A 15,361-nucleotide genomic window follows, 5' to 3' on the forward strand; every position below is an offset into this window, starting at 1 on the left:
TAGTTACAGATGATTGAAACATGTTCTCTGTGTCAAGTAGGCCTAATTATTGCCTGCTTTAATAACATATTTAGTTGTTTGTTTTACCTTCCCTTACCTTTGTTTGAATGTTTTATCAGTTTGGTCCTGCTCTATTTTCTGTATTTTTGTGTTAAACATCTCTTTACTGTTTAGCTGTGACTCACTATCTGACCTGCAGATGGCAGACACTGACAATTTTAGCTCAGGAGTGCCTGTTTTCAATTAGGCTTTCCATGAAGGTAGTTCTAAGTTGTGGTCAAGACTCAAGTGGGCAGAAGAAAAAGCATTCCAGCTCAACACAGGAAGGCACTTCCTGGTCTGAAATCCAGTGCAAGTTTACAGTGAGGCCTCAGTGCTAGTCACTATACCAAGGTGCCACCTTGCAGGGTTTATTCACATTAGTGGTAATACTGTTATGCCTTGGTGACATAAAATAGTAGCTTAATTATTATCGGACAAAGACACGATTTAATCAGCTGCGGAAATCAGGGAAAAACTGTTCAATAAAAAATTCTAAACTGCAACTCTTCAAAGACATTTATTGTAAAGTGATCTGTAAATCACATAACTCAATGACTCAACATCATGGCTCCTTTCATAGCTCATAATTTAACAAACTTCTCAACTTTTAGATTCAGGTGTTGGTGGCCCCAAAATGTACAGTGATCCCTGTGAAAACAACTCTAACATAAAGGCTTTAAATGTTTGGAATAAAGTAGGGCTGTCAAACTTTTACCATTTTAAATCTCGATGAATTGCTAAACTTCAATAGTTTCAATAGCAATTTTGGTTGCATGTATAAAATTCCATTACTTGGCATTTGAGATGTCTGAAAAAAAAATGTAAAGTGAAATGAGACAATCAAAGATGCTGAAGCGTTGTTATTTTCCATGTGCCTGTAGGGAGACGCTGCTGAGACTTATCTACGGTGCTTCTTAAGGGACACAATAGCATGCGATTAATAGCAATTTAAAAAAGTGTATGCGTTCATTTCAAACCTTAATTAATCACGATTAACTAATGCTGACAGCCGTAAAGACAAAGATCTTTAAATTATTCTTTGTGGTATGACCAACCACGAGCAGAATCTCTAACAGCTCATTAAATTCCCAACACAACCTGCAGAGCTCAGTTTGATTACAGTTTTGAAGTTTGACGTGGGCTGAATGTTCAGAGGTTATACATTTCCAGACACAGACGATGCCCAAATTTATGCTGGAAAGATTTAAAGATGAGTTGTTTTTATTCTTTTTGTGTGAATATTTCAGATGTAAGAGATACAGAGTCAGTGTTTTTACTCTCCTAAGCTGCTTCTTTGTTTGTTTTTTTTTTTGTTTTTTTCGAATGACTGCTTAATATTTCATCTGGACTTGTGTTTTTTAAAAGTTTTTGAAGATTGCAAAATGCATTTGCTTTTCTTTAAAATATCAGGACATTTTGCACTATAGCTATAGACCTCGGATTTCCATCTGCTAATAATTCAGGTATCTTTCTTTTTACCTTGTCTTGTTACCTCTATGTTACCTCCTAATCTCCCATTCTGGCCAATGCAGTTTACTTGTGGGCCTAACCTTTGGAGGTGCTGGTAGTTATGTTTGAGAACGATTATACATTTACTTCTAAGTAGCCTGTGTCAGTCTAATGTTTGTTTGAGAGATGCTATGTATATGAAGGAGAGCTTGGTACTCCATCTCAGGCAGAACTTTTTTACCTGTTAAAGGCTTTAGTAGAAATCTGTCTTTGGTGAAGTCAGGAGACGGGAAATAAACTTTGCCACCTCCCAGCCCTCTTTCCAATCAACAGCTCTGTTTGACTGTCTCAGAAATAGCACTTGTATTTAACTGAGGACCTGGACTGCTGATGCTCGTCTATAAGTAATATGCAGCTTGGTTGTGAACTTACGAATGCAGGCTCACTGACTATTTCAAAAATGTCCTTTTAATACCAGCAAGAACTAGACTATTAGGTCCTTAGACCACATTATTGTGGGTCTATCAAGGCTCAGTCACTTTCTGCTTCTTCAAAAAAAGCAATTCACCACAACTGTGCTTGATCGCACCTTACAAGTGTTACTTGTGCTGGGCTTGAAAATGGCAAATGTATCGGTTGCCAAATACCAATGACACTCAAGCTGCAGTGCGTACCAATTAACACCAGTTGTTAGATTGAGACTCAAAAGTCACGTTTTTAAATGTTAATAGTTTTAGCATCTTTAACAATGTATACTTTTAAGTTTTCACCTGTAGGAAAAGTGGTAGATGTAAACACATTATCTTGTTTGAAGGAGAAGACAGGAAATCTGTTTATTTTCCAAAAGCAGAGAAACAAAAGGGATCAACTGTAAAAACAGGCTGTCAGGCAATAAGACAGACACACCTGCCAACGCAGACGCCAGCCAGTGAACCTCTAAGGGCAGCTTTTATGTGACGGCGATCGGTTTGTTTTTTTCTCTTTCAATCAAATAAAAGAAAGACTGTGATGAATGTACCTGCTGTCTGTGGAGCGATGAGGGAGAAACAATGAGAGAAAGTGTTCTGGTACAGATTTCAGGAATAAAAGGATCACAGGTCTGTGGTAGACTGGGTGCAGACAGTGACTTACTCACCAAATGCAAAAAACATCAAAATGATTTAACTTTTCTATAATTTTTAAACATATATCTGCTTTCAAAAGTCACAGCACAACTGCCAGTCTTGTTTTTATCTAAAAAGAGCTTTTTGATAAATCTCAGGCTGGACTTTTATCTTTCCATTCCACTGAAACCACCCTGTCTGTGGTGACAAATGATCTTTTGGTTATTGATGAATCAGACCGCTCTCCTGCCCTCCTGCTGCTACATCAATACTACAGATCACAGCTTGTTATTACACCGTCTCCAGAGCCGCACAGGGTTCAGCTTTAGCAAGGTTACACTGACAGGCTGCTCTGCAATATCAATTGGTCTGAAATATTTGAGACAATCCTGACCTGAAAGATCATGCAAGTGAAAAGCCTATGTACATATTAATACTCAGGTTTTATTAAGAATTAACCTCCTGTAGATATGCAAAGGACGATTGTAGCATCAATCTTCACATGTGACCGTAATGTTGATTCCTTTAAGCTACTGTGAGAAAGTTTAATTTTGTGTCGATTTTGGGAGACCCAACTTTATGTCTTACCTCTTTCTTGATCTTCTTCTGTACATGAGTTTGTGTAGTACTCGCTTCCTACTGTCTTCTATTTGTCAGATGTATCGCTTAATGTTTTCTGTGGAAGATTTTTTATAAAGGCACTTCCAGTCTAAGTGTCTTTAATTGCTTTATCTGAAACTGACTGCAGGGGTAACATGCATAAAAAATAACGTAACATGTTGGCTTCAGTATGAATTTGAGTCTGCTTTATAACCAGACTCCTCAGAGCAGCTTAAACCCAACAAAGGGGTGAAATCCAAATGGAACAGAAAAGGATTCAGGCTTTTGAGTGTTTTAAACGGGTTTGTAATATAATGCTGGATTGCCTTTATAGTCCTCAATCCAGTGGTTCTAATGGTTGTTAGGCTAACATTCTTTTCGATCAAAACCAGCAGTTTGCAACTGTTTTGACTCTTTTAAAACAGAAAAGGTGTGTGACAGAAAGTGAAAATTGAAAAAGAAAAAATGGCATAAAACTGCTCAAATGCACTTGGTGGCAATTCAGTTGTTTGACCATGTAACTATTGTGCAGTGGAGGTTATTTTAGATCTAGAATAGAGTATCTATCTTATTTTACTAAAAGAAATATGAGAATACAAACACTAAATTCATCATGGTAGCCAAACAGAGACACAGCACCCGTTCTTTGTTTGGAAGCTGCCAGCTGAGGTAGTTTTCAACAGTAGAGAACAATACCCTCAGCACAAAATATTGATGCTACAGTACTCACGTGTGTACTTATGTGAATATGAGCGCATTTGAATTGTTGTGCTCATACTGCATGTTTGTGCACAGGAGCAGGTTGGCCCCATGGTGCAAGTTACCATTAAGATAATTATAATGGGCTGCTCGCATGATGTGATTAAACACAACAGGGATTCCACCCACGCCATGAATATTTCATGAATACTATTTCAGACCCTCAATGGTGTCTTCTTTGTGAAAATCATAAAGTATAAGTGTACTGTATGTTTCTCGCAGCAGCAGGAGGAAAAGTATTTTAAAACACAAAACAGTATATTAAAATTAGGCCTGTCATCATTAACTAGTTAATCATGATCAATTAAGTTCTGAAATAATGCATTTGTTTTTTGGTCCCTTCAGGTGCACCGTGGATAAGAAAAAAAAATCACCACCAACAGACACTTGGTGATCTAAAGATCCATTTGCACCTAAAATAATTAGCCACTAGAAATATTAAGAACTTGTTATTTACACTAGCATCATCACGTGTAGAAGTGGCAGAGTGGTGCATTACTGTAAAAAAAGCTATTTTGCTCTACTGTAGAGCAACATAAACGTCCCACCTGTTTGAACGCCCTGGTTAAACAGCTTAGTAACAGCCAGCGTCTCTGTCTTTGACACTGTCAAACGCTCTCCTGCCTAACTTTTCTCTTTCCCGTCATTAGAGCAGATTGGGTCTGTGCTGACCTTTTACTGTAATTATGTTCGGCTAGTGCTGCTCTCTAATTCATATTTGGCTCCACAGAGTGAATCCACTGACTGCTGAATTAAGTCTGCGCTGATGAGTTTTTAAAATACAAACATGTCTGTCTGTCTGTCTGTCTGTCTGTCTGTCTGTTTGTCCGTCTGTCTGTCTGTCTGTCTGTCTGTCTGTCTGCCTGCTTGTCTGTCTGTCTGTCTGTTTGTCTGTCTGCTTGCCTGCCTGCCTGTCTGTCTGTCTGTCTGTCTGTCTATCTGTCTGCCTGCCTGCCTGCCTGCCTGTCTGTCTGTCTGTCTGTCTGTCTGCCTGCTTGTCTGTCTGCCTGCTTGTCTGTCTGTCTGTCTGTCTGTCTGTCTGTCTGCCTGCTTGTCTGTCTGCCTGCTTGTCTGTCTGCCTGCGTGTCTGTCTGTCTGCCTGCGTGTCTGTCTGTCTGTCTGTCTGTCTGCCTGCTTGTCTGTCTGTCTGTCTGTCTGCCTGCCTGCCTGCTTGTCTGTCTGTCTGCTTGCCTGTCTGTCTCTCTGCCTGTCTGTTTGCCTGCCTGCTTGTCTGTCTGTCTGTCTGTCTGTCTCTTAATCTCTCTCTCCCTGTCATTAATATTATAATCATTATCCAGTTTTCCAGGTCACTGGAAACTTCTTGCTGAGCTCTGACCTATTTTGCTCCAAAATGAGTCCCCATCACAGAGAAGCTTTTTAAAGGACAGCAGGGATGTCTCTCTGTGATCTATGAGGGCCGCAGGGTCTGGCACTCTGGTGTCTTATCCAGGAGAATTGGAGGAGAGAAGCAGCAGGGCAGCACACTGGTTTTATAGGAAAAGCACCTCTGTCTGATACACTATCTTTGTATTTTTTCCAAAGGTAATTGAAGACTGTGCTCCAAAAAGTATAAAAAAAAGGCTCTAGTGATGAAAAGTTTTAAAGGTTTAAAGGGAAAGCTTTTGGACAAAGCCCAACATTTTTAGAAATGTTATTCCTATACAGATATAGTGTAAGGGTGTACTGGTCCCTTACACTAATCATTTTAGTTTTTCAGATATATATAATATATATAGATAATATTTTCAATATTTCATGAAAAATTATCGAAGGAGTTTGAGCTCCAAGGTTCAGGATCCATTTAAACTACAGGAAACTACAGTAATCAGGTGGGAAGATTATATCAATACATAGCTGTGAATTTCTAGGAATCAGCCGTTTATATCATCCACAAACACTAAAATTACATAACAGAAGAGGTTATATTTTATTTAAAATCTCACAAAATGAATAAACTTCCTTCAAATAAAGATTGAGAGTAATTGCCACATTGGTTTGCCAAAGGAGAGGAGAGAGGGTGGTGCTGGAGAGGAGGAAGAGGTTGTCATGTTATCATAGCTATAAATTCATAACACCCGTGGCCAATTCATTAGCTGGTGAAAGTGTTAGTTTAATAAGATTCTATTTGTGGCTGCAACTGCAGTTGTTCATCATAATCAAGAAGCTAAGAAAACCCTTGGCGCATGGTGGTCACGACGCTCAATGGTTAACTGACACAAACGATAATGTTTTTCGGGGCTACCTTCATGTGTGAAATCAAGCAGCATCAAGTGAGCTGATGTGAGATTACAGCAGGATATTATCAGGAGAATTCACCTCCAGCCAGTGGGAGGGGTTGGTGAGGTTTATCAACTCAACTCAAATCAACTTCGACTTTATTTGTTCCCGCAGGGCGGTTGGTACATCCAAAAAGCCATCACGGCAAATTATTATTCAAAGGGATCAGTGCACGTCAATAGTGTGCATGCACATGGCTAGTACCATCTCTGTGCACGTACTTAAACTGCTATATTGTGATCCTGTTGAACCATGTAAAGATTTTATATAAAGACGGATATTGTCATTTTAGCGTCATTAACCGGACTCTGTTGCTTTGTCCGCCACTTCCACGTCGTTCTTTTTACATCAGTTCTTGCTTCAAGAGATCCCCGGCCCCCCCTCCTGTCCGACAGGGATAGTCTCCTACTGTTGAGTCATGTCAGGAGCATTTCAGGGACAGTCCTTATTTTCAGGAGTTCATACAGAATGTGAAAACGGCTTCACAGTAACACGCCTTTACCCCATTGGAACTGTTTCTGAAGCGCCAGAAGTTGACAGTTTAGTGGGAGAGGGGAGATCTCTATTAAGATAGGCCTGAGTGATCTGCAGGCTTTAAGAGCTGAGTGCTTGCAGAATGTAATGGAAGAAACAAGGTTAATCTAAAAGAAAGCCTGGGAGGCTGTTTTTTTTTTTTCTTTTCTTTTTTTTCACAAATTCATGTCCTTTGTTTATAGACTATTTATGGACTCCATTAGAACAAAGGGCACAAGACTTATATATATATATACTTTAATGCTTATACGATGCACTGCATTTTTTTTTTTTTTTTTTAAGAGAAGACATAATCTTTATTTTCTTGCAGCTTAATTTCTTATTCTATATTACATTATCACTATTGACTTCTTCAGTTTTAACTTGTTAAAATATTCTCACTTCAGGAAAAAACTTTTTTTTCCTGCTTGAACATTCCCGCTTGAGCATAAATATATATTTTTTTTAACCATCTCTTTATTGTCTTTTATAGTCAATGCACTGAAAAGGTGATAAGAATGTGAAAGTCCATCGTTCTCAATATTTTATTATTATTTTTTTATTATTTTTTACAGAACAGTGATTATTCTTGTAATTCTAGAGTAAGGAAAGAAAAGTCTGATCCGGTCATACTTGTGGCTGCTGTAGTTCAGACAGAATAATAATAATAATAATAACTTAGATTTATATAGCGCCTTTCATGAAACCCAAGGACGCTTTAGAAAGTGTGTGTGTGGGGGGGGATGACCAGGGATACAGGAGTGCGGATTTCGGCGGGGAGGTGATGTGCTGCCAGGGCTTGGTGCGTGTAAGGACCCTGGCAGCGGAGTTCTGGACATATTGGAGTCTGTTCAGAGCAGTGTTTGGTAGTCCGGGTGAAGGGTAGATGGAGCAGTTGTCCACAGTGAGGAGGAGATCTCCAACCTTCCTGAGCAGTGCCTTGTGGGCCACAACCATGAGCTCAGTCTTGCTGCTGTTAAGTTTGAGGAGGTTGGAAGACATCCAGGTTTTGATGTCCTGCAGGCAGTTGACTAGTGACTCGGGGGGAAGCTTAGTGGAAGGAAGGGTGCTGAGGTAGAGTTGTGTGTCATCGGTGTAGAAATTGAGACCATGTTGGCGGATTATCAGACCGAGGGGGGGCATGTAGATAGTGAAGAGAAGAGGGCCAAGCACAGAACCTTGCGGTACTCCTTGGTTAACTGGGAGAGAGAGAGCTGTACCGGAGACGCCAAGGTGTTCAGATAGGCGGTTGAGGAGGATGGTATGGGAGACTGTGTCTGCTCTTTCCAGGTTTTTGCTCAGGAAAGGAAGGTTGGAGATCGGGTGGAAGTTGTTTGGGTCTTCTGGGTTCAGACCTGTCTTTTTGAGGATGGGTCTGACTGATGCCGTTTTAAAGCTGGAGGGGACGGTGCCGGATTCCAAGGAGCAGTTGATGATGTTGACAATGGTGGAGCACAAGAGGGGTAGGCAGGTCTTAACAAGGGCAGTGGGCATGGGGTCCAGGGAACAGGTAAAAGCCTTGGCCTTGGTGACAAGATTGATTACCTGAAGGGTATCCACAAGTTTGAAGGAGGGGAAATGGCACTGAGGCTGATGTGGAGTGGAGGGAGAAGTGGCCGGTGGGGGTGGTGTATGTAAGGGGTGGGGGCAGTGGACCGAAGTTGCTGCTGAATGGAGTCCACTTTGGCCTGGAAAAAGTCCAGAAATCTGATGCAGAGGTCAGGGGCATCTGAAAGGCGAGGGGGTTCAATGGGCCGGAGTAGGCGATTTATGGTTGAGAATAGCATTCTGGGGTGGTTTTGCTGGATGCCGATGAGGGAGGAAAAGTACTGGGTTTTGGTGCGTGAGAGTCTTTTGCGTGAGAGTCTTTTGTCTTCATATTCAGAGCTGACAATGAAACAAGTTAAACCTGTGAGGTAACACAAAGCAGGACTAGAGGAGAAAAACAGAGAGAAACAATTAGGTGGTTATTTTTTCATCAAAATTTGCCACAGTGATGGGAGACCAATGACAGGTTGGTCCCCTCTCTGAAAGCCTTCTTCAATGACAAAAAGTTTTGGTCTTGGTCAAACAAAGCCTCAGCAGTCATTTACTGTACATGAGATGGATAGCATTTCTCCTAATTTGCCATAACCCTGACTGCAAGCAAAGATAGATTTATGAGTGTCTGAATTTCTAAAAAAAAAAGAGCATTTTTTAATTGCCACCCTGTAGTATCACCTTATGTTGTTTTGGCAGAACAATGACTCACACTTTTCAACAGTGAAGAGGTGTGTTGGGATTTTATGAATGATTTAGTTAAATAGCTGACCTCAGACCTGCGCGACCTTGCTTCCTCAAAGCACTCTCTTATTTGAAGATGAATGTCTACCTCAAGGATATTATAATGATGCCTGCTGAAGAGTGAGCATTACTCATTCATCCTTCTCTGCTCGGGTTCAGTCAGACAGTCAAAGAAGTAGAATCTGATTCTTAATGTAATACAAAACAATTTATTCATACAAGGAGGCTTCTCAGACATTTGCTTTGTTTTTGCTGTTTCTCCTACTTCTTTCGTCATTCATAAAGAATGCTGCAGGAATGAGTCCTATAAGACCTGTACATTGGTTATCATCTTTGCACTTCTGGCTCCCTCAGGTTCTTTGTGTTTTTCGCCTGAAGCACAGTCTTTTGGTAACACAAGCATTTTGTTCTAGACGTGAAACATGTCAGTTAATTTCCCATTTGTGAATTTTGAAGCGTTAAAGTGAAAGTTTGGTATTTTTGAAGTGGGGTTGCATGGTGTACTAGTCAGTAGTAAGTGTATTACCCACAGGAGATGCCATACAGCTTGTTGCCTGTACTGAGAATCCTGCCACAGAAGGATAGGCTCTAGTATAGCTAGGCTATACTTGTGCAATAACTTTGTAATTCACTGCTCTATAATTGTCTATTTATTTACTCAGTCACTGCACTTTACCTTTAGCTGTCTATTTATTTATTCATTGATTGCACTAAAACTGTTTAGTTATTCATCCAGTCACTGCACAATAACAACTGTATATACTCTTTCAGTCACGACAGCTGTCTATTTATTTTTTATTATTATCATTCATTCACTGAACAGCAATTGCTCTGGCCACTCTTTGCATATTTCTCTTTCATATCACCACAAATATATTTTTGTTGTTGTTGTTTTTGTAAACGCTGCTGTTTAGGATTGCTGCTAACGAAGCTTCGTTGTGTCCTTGTATACAAAGATAATAAAGATTCTATCTATCTATCTATCTATCTATCTATCTATCTATCTATATATCTATCTATCTATCTATACAGTACATCTCTGCAGAAAAGGGCATTAACTAATTTAAGCTGTTTTGACATATGCACTCCTGAACATATCTAGATCATTTCAGGAGGACTGCTCCTGAAATTCTCCTGACCTGGCAGTTCACATATGCACCTTTCAGTGGAAGACTATTGTTGCGTGCATACAGTCTTATGTCCCAGCCGTTGAAGCCAGTGAACAGGAGGTTTCATGGTGCTGAGCAGGCTCATATGAATTCTCTGTGCACCCAGAGCAAAGGTGCCAATTTTCTGTGACATTTTGGCTTGATGAGTGACAGGGGACTGGCATGTTTCTGGCTTAATGAGATTTATCCAGAAAGGCCAATCCGCTGATCGAATGGCATTTCTTCCCCTTTTAGATTGATCAATTAGTGGCCAGAACAGCAGACTTTCCCCACAGGCTAAACAAGAGGACAAGACATGCACTTCACTCCATTAAATCTACTTCTGAACCTCTTGGGAATGATGGATATTCATTTCACAGTTACAGTAAAGAGCTGGCTCTTCTGAGTGCTGCAAACATGAAGACTAACAACATGACAGGACTTGTTGAAAATGACAGGAACATCCTAGATCCTGGAGTGAGCATGACACATGACACGGATAACAATGGGTAAAGGCGTGAAAAATAATAAGACGAGTGATCAAACAACATGTGAACTGGGACAAATCCTCTTATTTTTCTATGTCTTAGAATAAGTTTAGATTTGTATGCTACATGAAGAAACCAACAGAATGCTTGGCAGAACACTTCATTTCAAAAAGAAAAGCATGGATTGATTGTGGGTGGAATTGTATACTGGATTCAAATACAGTTGTCTTGGTGAAGATTTTTCTGAAAATGTTTCTAAATAAAAAGGACAACATTTTTAAAACATTTTAAATGACTACATTTCAGAACATAGCAGAACCCCCATCCATCCATCCATTATGTTTCCCACTTTTTCCCATTCGAAATGAGAAAGAGGTTGGATTTAGTTGCTTGATTATGCATAGGTGTGATTGGACGTATAAGGTAAATCAACGAATCAGGATGTCAGCTCTCATTTCTTGTTAAAGCTAGCGCTCGTGTGCAGTGTGTTGATATCTACTGGGCAGGTTTTGGTCTTTAAGAGGGGCCGAGCACTGGCTGGCTCATGTAACATTTCTCTTTGCTTCCAAAGAAATAGAGGTCTATTTGCTGCATTAATACTACTAGGAGGATTTCCTTTTGATCTATCAAAGTGGAAAGCAGGGAAAGAGAGGGTGGGAAATAACATGTGGAATAGGAGCCACAGGTAAGATTTGATCACTGCAAGCCCGCTTGAGGACTATAGCCCCCGCACATTGGATGTGCGCGCTAACCACTAGGATACCGGCGCCCCCCCCCCCCCAAGTGTGATTTCTTGAAAGTGTTGTTTTATTTATGATTTATTAGATAGAACCTGCTTAAGAAACTGAATTCATACCAATAATCTCCATATCATCTGCCATCTTGTTCTGCCTGTGTGTCTGTTATGTGTGTGTATGTCTGAAGTTTCCCACCTCTCGTCAGTTTCATCAGGCTCCACGGGAAGGAGCAGACATGTTTTCTCTACAATCATCCACACAAGCTCCTCTCTGTCTCCTTGTGAGTGTGTGGGTTCTGTGTTTGTACAGTTTGTTGTATTTCAAGAACAAAGTGCACTGACAAAAATATGAGTAAAGGAAAGATGCCTCTGTTTGCAGAAAACTCTCTCTTTTGTTCACCAAAGCCCAATTTGGGTAAATATGAAATGCTATAATAACTTCAATTCAGAAACAGAAGTCAGAGTTAGCCTGTTAGCATGTATCAGCCTGTTGTTGATCGATATGGTGTTGTCTAGCTTTACAGGAAAATAAACACATTAGTCATTGCATAGAAGAGGCTATAAATTGAAAAGCAGACTGTTTCTTTTTCCTTGGAGTAAAGACATGTATTCTCCATGCTCCCCTTTACTAATCTGTGTTCAGATGAAGTCCCTGCTAACAGCACAACAGGCCCCAGCAATCACAGCCACCAGAATCAGCCTGGGAAATCACTGAGCAGTCAATCAACAGCACCAATCACAGGCAAGGTGAGTTCAATCAGGCTAGAAAAATCAATTTGCTCCATGTAAGGCATGTTAACGGCTTGGAGGATAGGCAGCGCTGCGCTTAAGTGAAGTAATTTTAGAGGAGATTAGTTTTGGAACTGATTAGCTGGTTCTGCTTATCCACGCTCGTGGTGCCAGGCAGGCAGTTCGGGCAGCCAGTGACAGTTTAATGCTGTGTTTTTAGGTGGAGCTCACTTAGTTTCCCATTGGGAAGACTCAGGGGACTTATATTATGAATAAGGTGGGAAAATTTGATTCCACTTCCACTGTGTATTCTGAACATAAATACAGACAGGTTTCTGTTGAAATACTGGATGCATTTTATTGGTTTAAAGCTACATGGGAAGAGATGAAAAAGTATCATTTTGGGTTGGAGAGGTTCAAAATCTGCATCTAGTGTAGTACTTGGTATCATTCTGCAGATTTACAGATTGGAAATGAACCAGTCCCAAAACTTTACTCCAAAGAGATTTTTTAAAAGAGGTAAAGCGCTTTTCATTTGAATAATATTGTCTATAAATGCTGCAGCTTAGCATGAAGTAGTTTTAAAATACAGCAGGGTTAGAAGATTTGATTGATGCTATTTCATCAACCACTCCAGCCTTAATTTAAAATGCCAAACACAGCAGCTTTGTTCGAAATGCTGTTCAACTTGAAGTTCTGAATATCACTCTATTACTATGTACTTATGTTCTTCACCTGACTTTTGTTTCCATCACATGGTCACATGGTGCTTTTATTTACTTTTAATAAAGGGGCATTTTCCAATCATTTAAGGTTCAGTAGGTGCAGATAATAGGGACGTAAAGATACAGTCAACTCAGAGTACAATAGGTATCACAATACTCTCATTTGTTCATCATTTTTTCCAATGAACCGTTGATGTGAAAAACATTCTACAATTAATTTAGCAGACGCTTTTGTCCAAAGTAACGTACATCAAAGAGTAAGTACAACACAAGCAAGAATCCAGAGAGGAGGAAACAACGTCAGTAAACGCCAACAGACACAGGAGCTGGGAGGCCGTGCATAGAGGCAAGGCCAATTAAGATTTTTCTATTACAGATAGAATAGATACAGGATATCAACATATCAAGACACATTATGTTAATTAGCTGTTTATATGCTGAAGTACAGCAACTTGATGCAAGTTTTTAATCTAATGACTATACTGACAGCAGATGAAGCCAGGACGTGCTCCCACAATCCACAGCAGGCAGAGAGCTGTCACGCTGGTATTTCTCTCAGCATCCAGGTCAACTTGTCCTGTGTGGCATTATTCAGACATTTTAAAACTCTCCAGCAAATAATGAGAAAATCACAATGTGTTGGGGTCTTATTACTCCAGTCATGACCTCGTTACTCTTATTGTCAAACATCATCCTAATGAGGTAAGACTGGATAATAATTTAGCATATAAGCGTCCTAATTACCTCCTCAGCGTCAAGGATGGAGACGCTCTGCAGAGATCATGAGGATCTCAGCAAGTGATCAAACAGCTCAGCAGTTTGATGAGATCAAATTGTTGCTGAAGTTGCTAAATGTGGAATTTGTAAAACGAGTGTAAAGATTAATTGACAAATGAGTAAGGATACTATCAAGCAGTCTCTAAAAAAAAAAATGCTGTATAAGACTTGCATGAAATCTAAAAATTCTCTCCTTACTGCAGGTCAAACATGTTCCCACTCCCTACTCGACAAATACGGCACCTTCTTTGGGGGCTATAGCGTCAAATATGCAAAGTCTAGTTGGATTTTCAAAATAAAGCAGTCAAGTTGGTGAATACAAATAAGCAACAGATTAGAAAAATTAAGCTTGATAGCAAGCATTCCACATGTGGTGCAAACTGTATAGCATTGCAATGAAGTATCTTGTTCTTACAAACTATCCAGTAACTGTGTTATCATGATTTTCTATAATGAATCTGTGCAAATTTCGACAATCTCAGAACAGACAAAGCCTCTTGCGCCCCCTGAGATCTTTGGCACCCCTCCTAAGTTTGTGAGTTATATCACTGGTTTAACAATATGGCAACATTAACTAGCTGAATAACTGTTCTGGTGGATCTGAGTATTCTCAAAAAAAGAAAAAGCTGTGAATGCTGTCTTTCCAACAAAAAAGAGACAGCCAAAGAACAGATGCTCCTCCCAAACAGTTGTTTGCCTTGCACACTGCGAGCCAAACAGACAGAAGCAGACGAGGGCAGAGTGGAGATCAGGCCAAAGACTCCAGCATCCAGCTGAATATGAGTGGGAGGAGGATACTGATGGTTTTAGTGAGTGTGGGAGACTTTTTCAGGATTATCCCGCATGTACAACATCAAGAAAGTAAACTCAGCACCTGGCTCATAGCCACAGCTGAAAAAAAGTGCAACAGTGAACTCTTCCCTGTTCAAGTATAATTAGACACACCTTGAAATATTGAATACAATAAGGGAACCAAGCCAGAACTGAAAAGAGAGGCTATCTTCAAACCGTTCGAAGATGAAAGGTGAAAGTTTTCGCGACAAATATTGAACATTTTGAAAAACTGGTAATCCTGACCTTGAGAGACTTTTTATTTTTATCTGGTTGTTATTTCATACAATTAGCAACTCAGCAGCACACCTGGCTGCTAACACATGGACGTCTTACTGCAATGTTTGCTGTGAATAATTGTCCTGGTATTTCAGTGCATTTTTATTTGCTTCATGTCAAGCTTTTTTTCCTTGTGAGTATATTTGAATTCTCTATTCTTTTACTTCATTTCATAGTGATTTTATATAATGTTTGATAAGACCATTGACATGGTGGAGGGGGAGGAACCAGAGAGGATGCTGATAGAGGAAGCTTAGAAGAGAAAGAGATGAGGACTAAGCACGGAGCAGAACAAGAGTAATTGTCATTTGTGAAAAAATGAATTGCTCTCCAGAAATAAATTATCATCTTCTGCTCTTACTGAACGTGGCATCCCCCAAGGCTCAACGAAAGGACCTTTATTATTTTAATTATGAATACATTTGACAAGTCACATCTGAAATCACAACTAACTATACAACTTTTTAACAGTTGACATAACTTCTAACAAAGTGTGATGAGTGATTCCCTTAAACTTAAAAACAAAATTAATTCAAATATGTTTTTATTTTAATAAATAGTGTTAATAATTATTTTTAGTTATATATTTATGATTAATTTCACTCCAAGTCTGTATTCAGAG

Source organism: Labrus bergylta, chromosome 10, assembly GCF_963930695.1.
Source record: "Labrus bergylta chromosome 10, fLabBer1.1, whole genome shotgun sequence".
Lineage (NCBI taxonomy): Eukaryota > Metazoa > Chordata > Actinopteri > Labriformes > Labridae > Labrus > Labrus bergylta.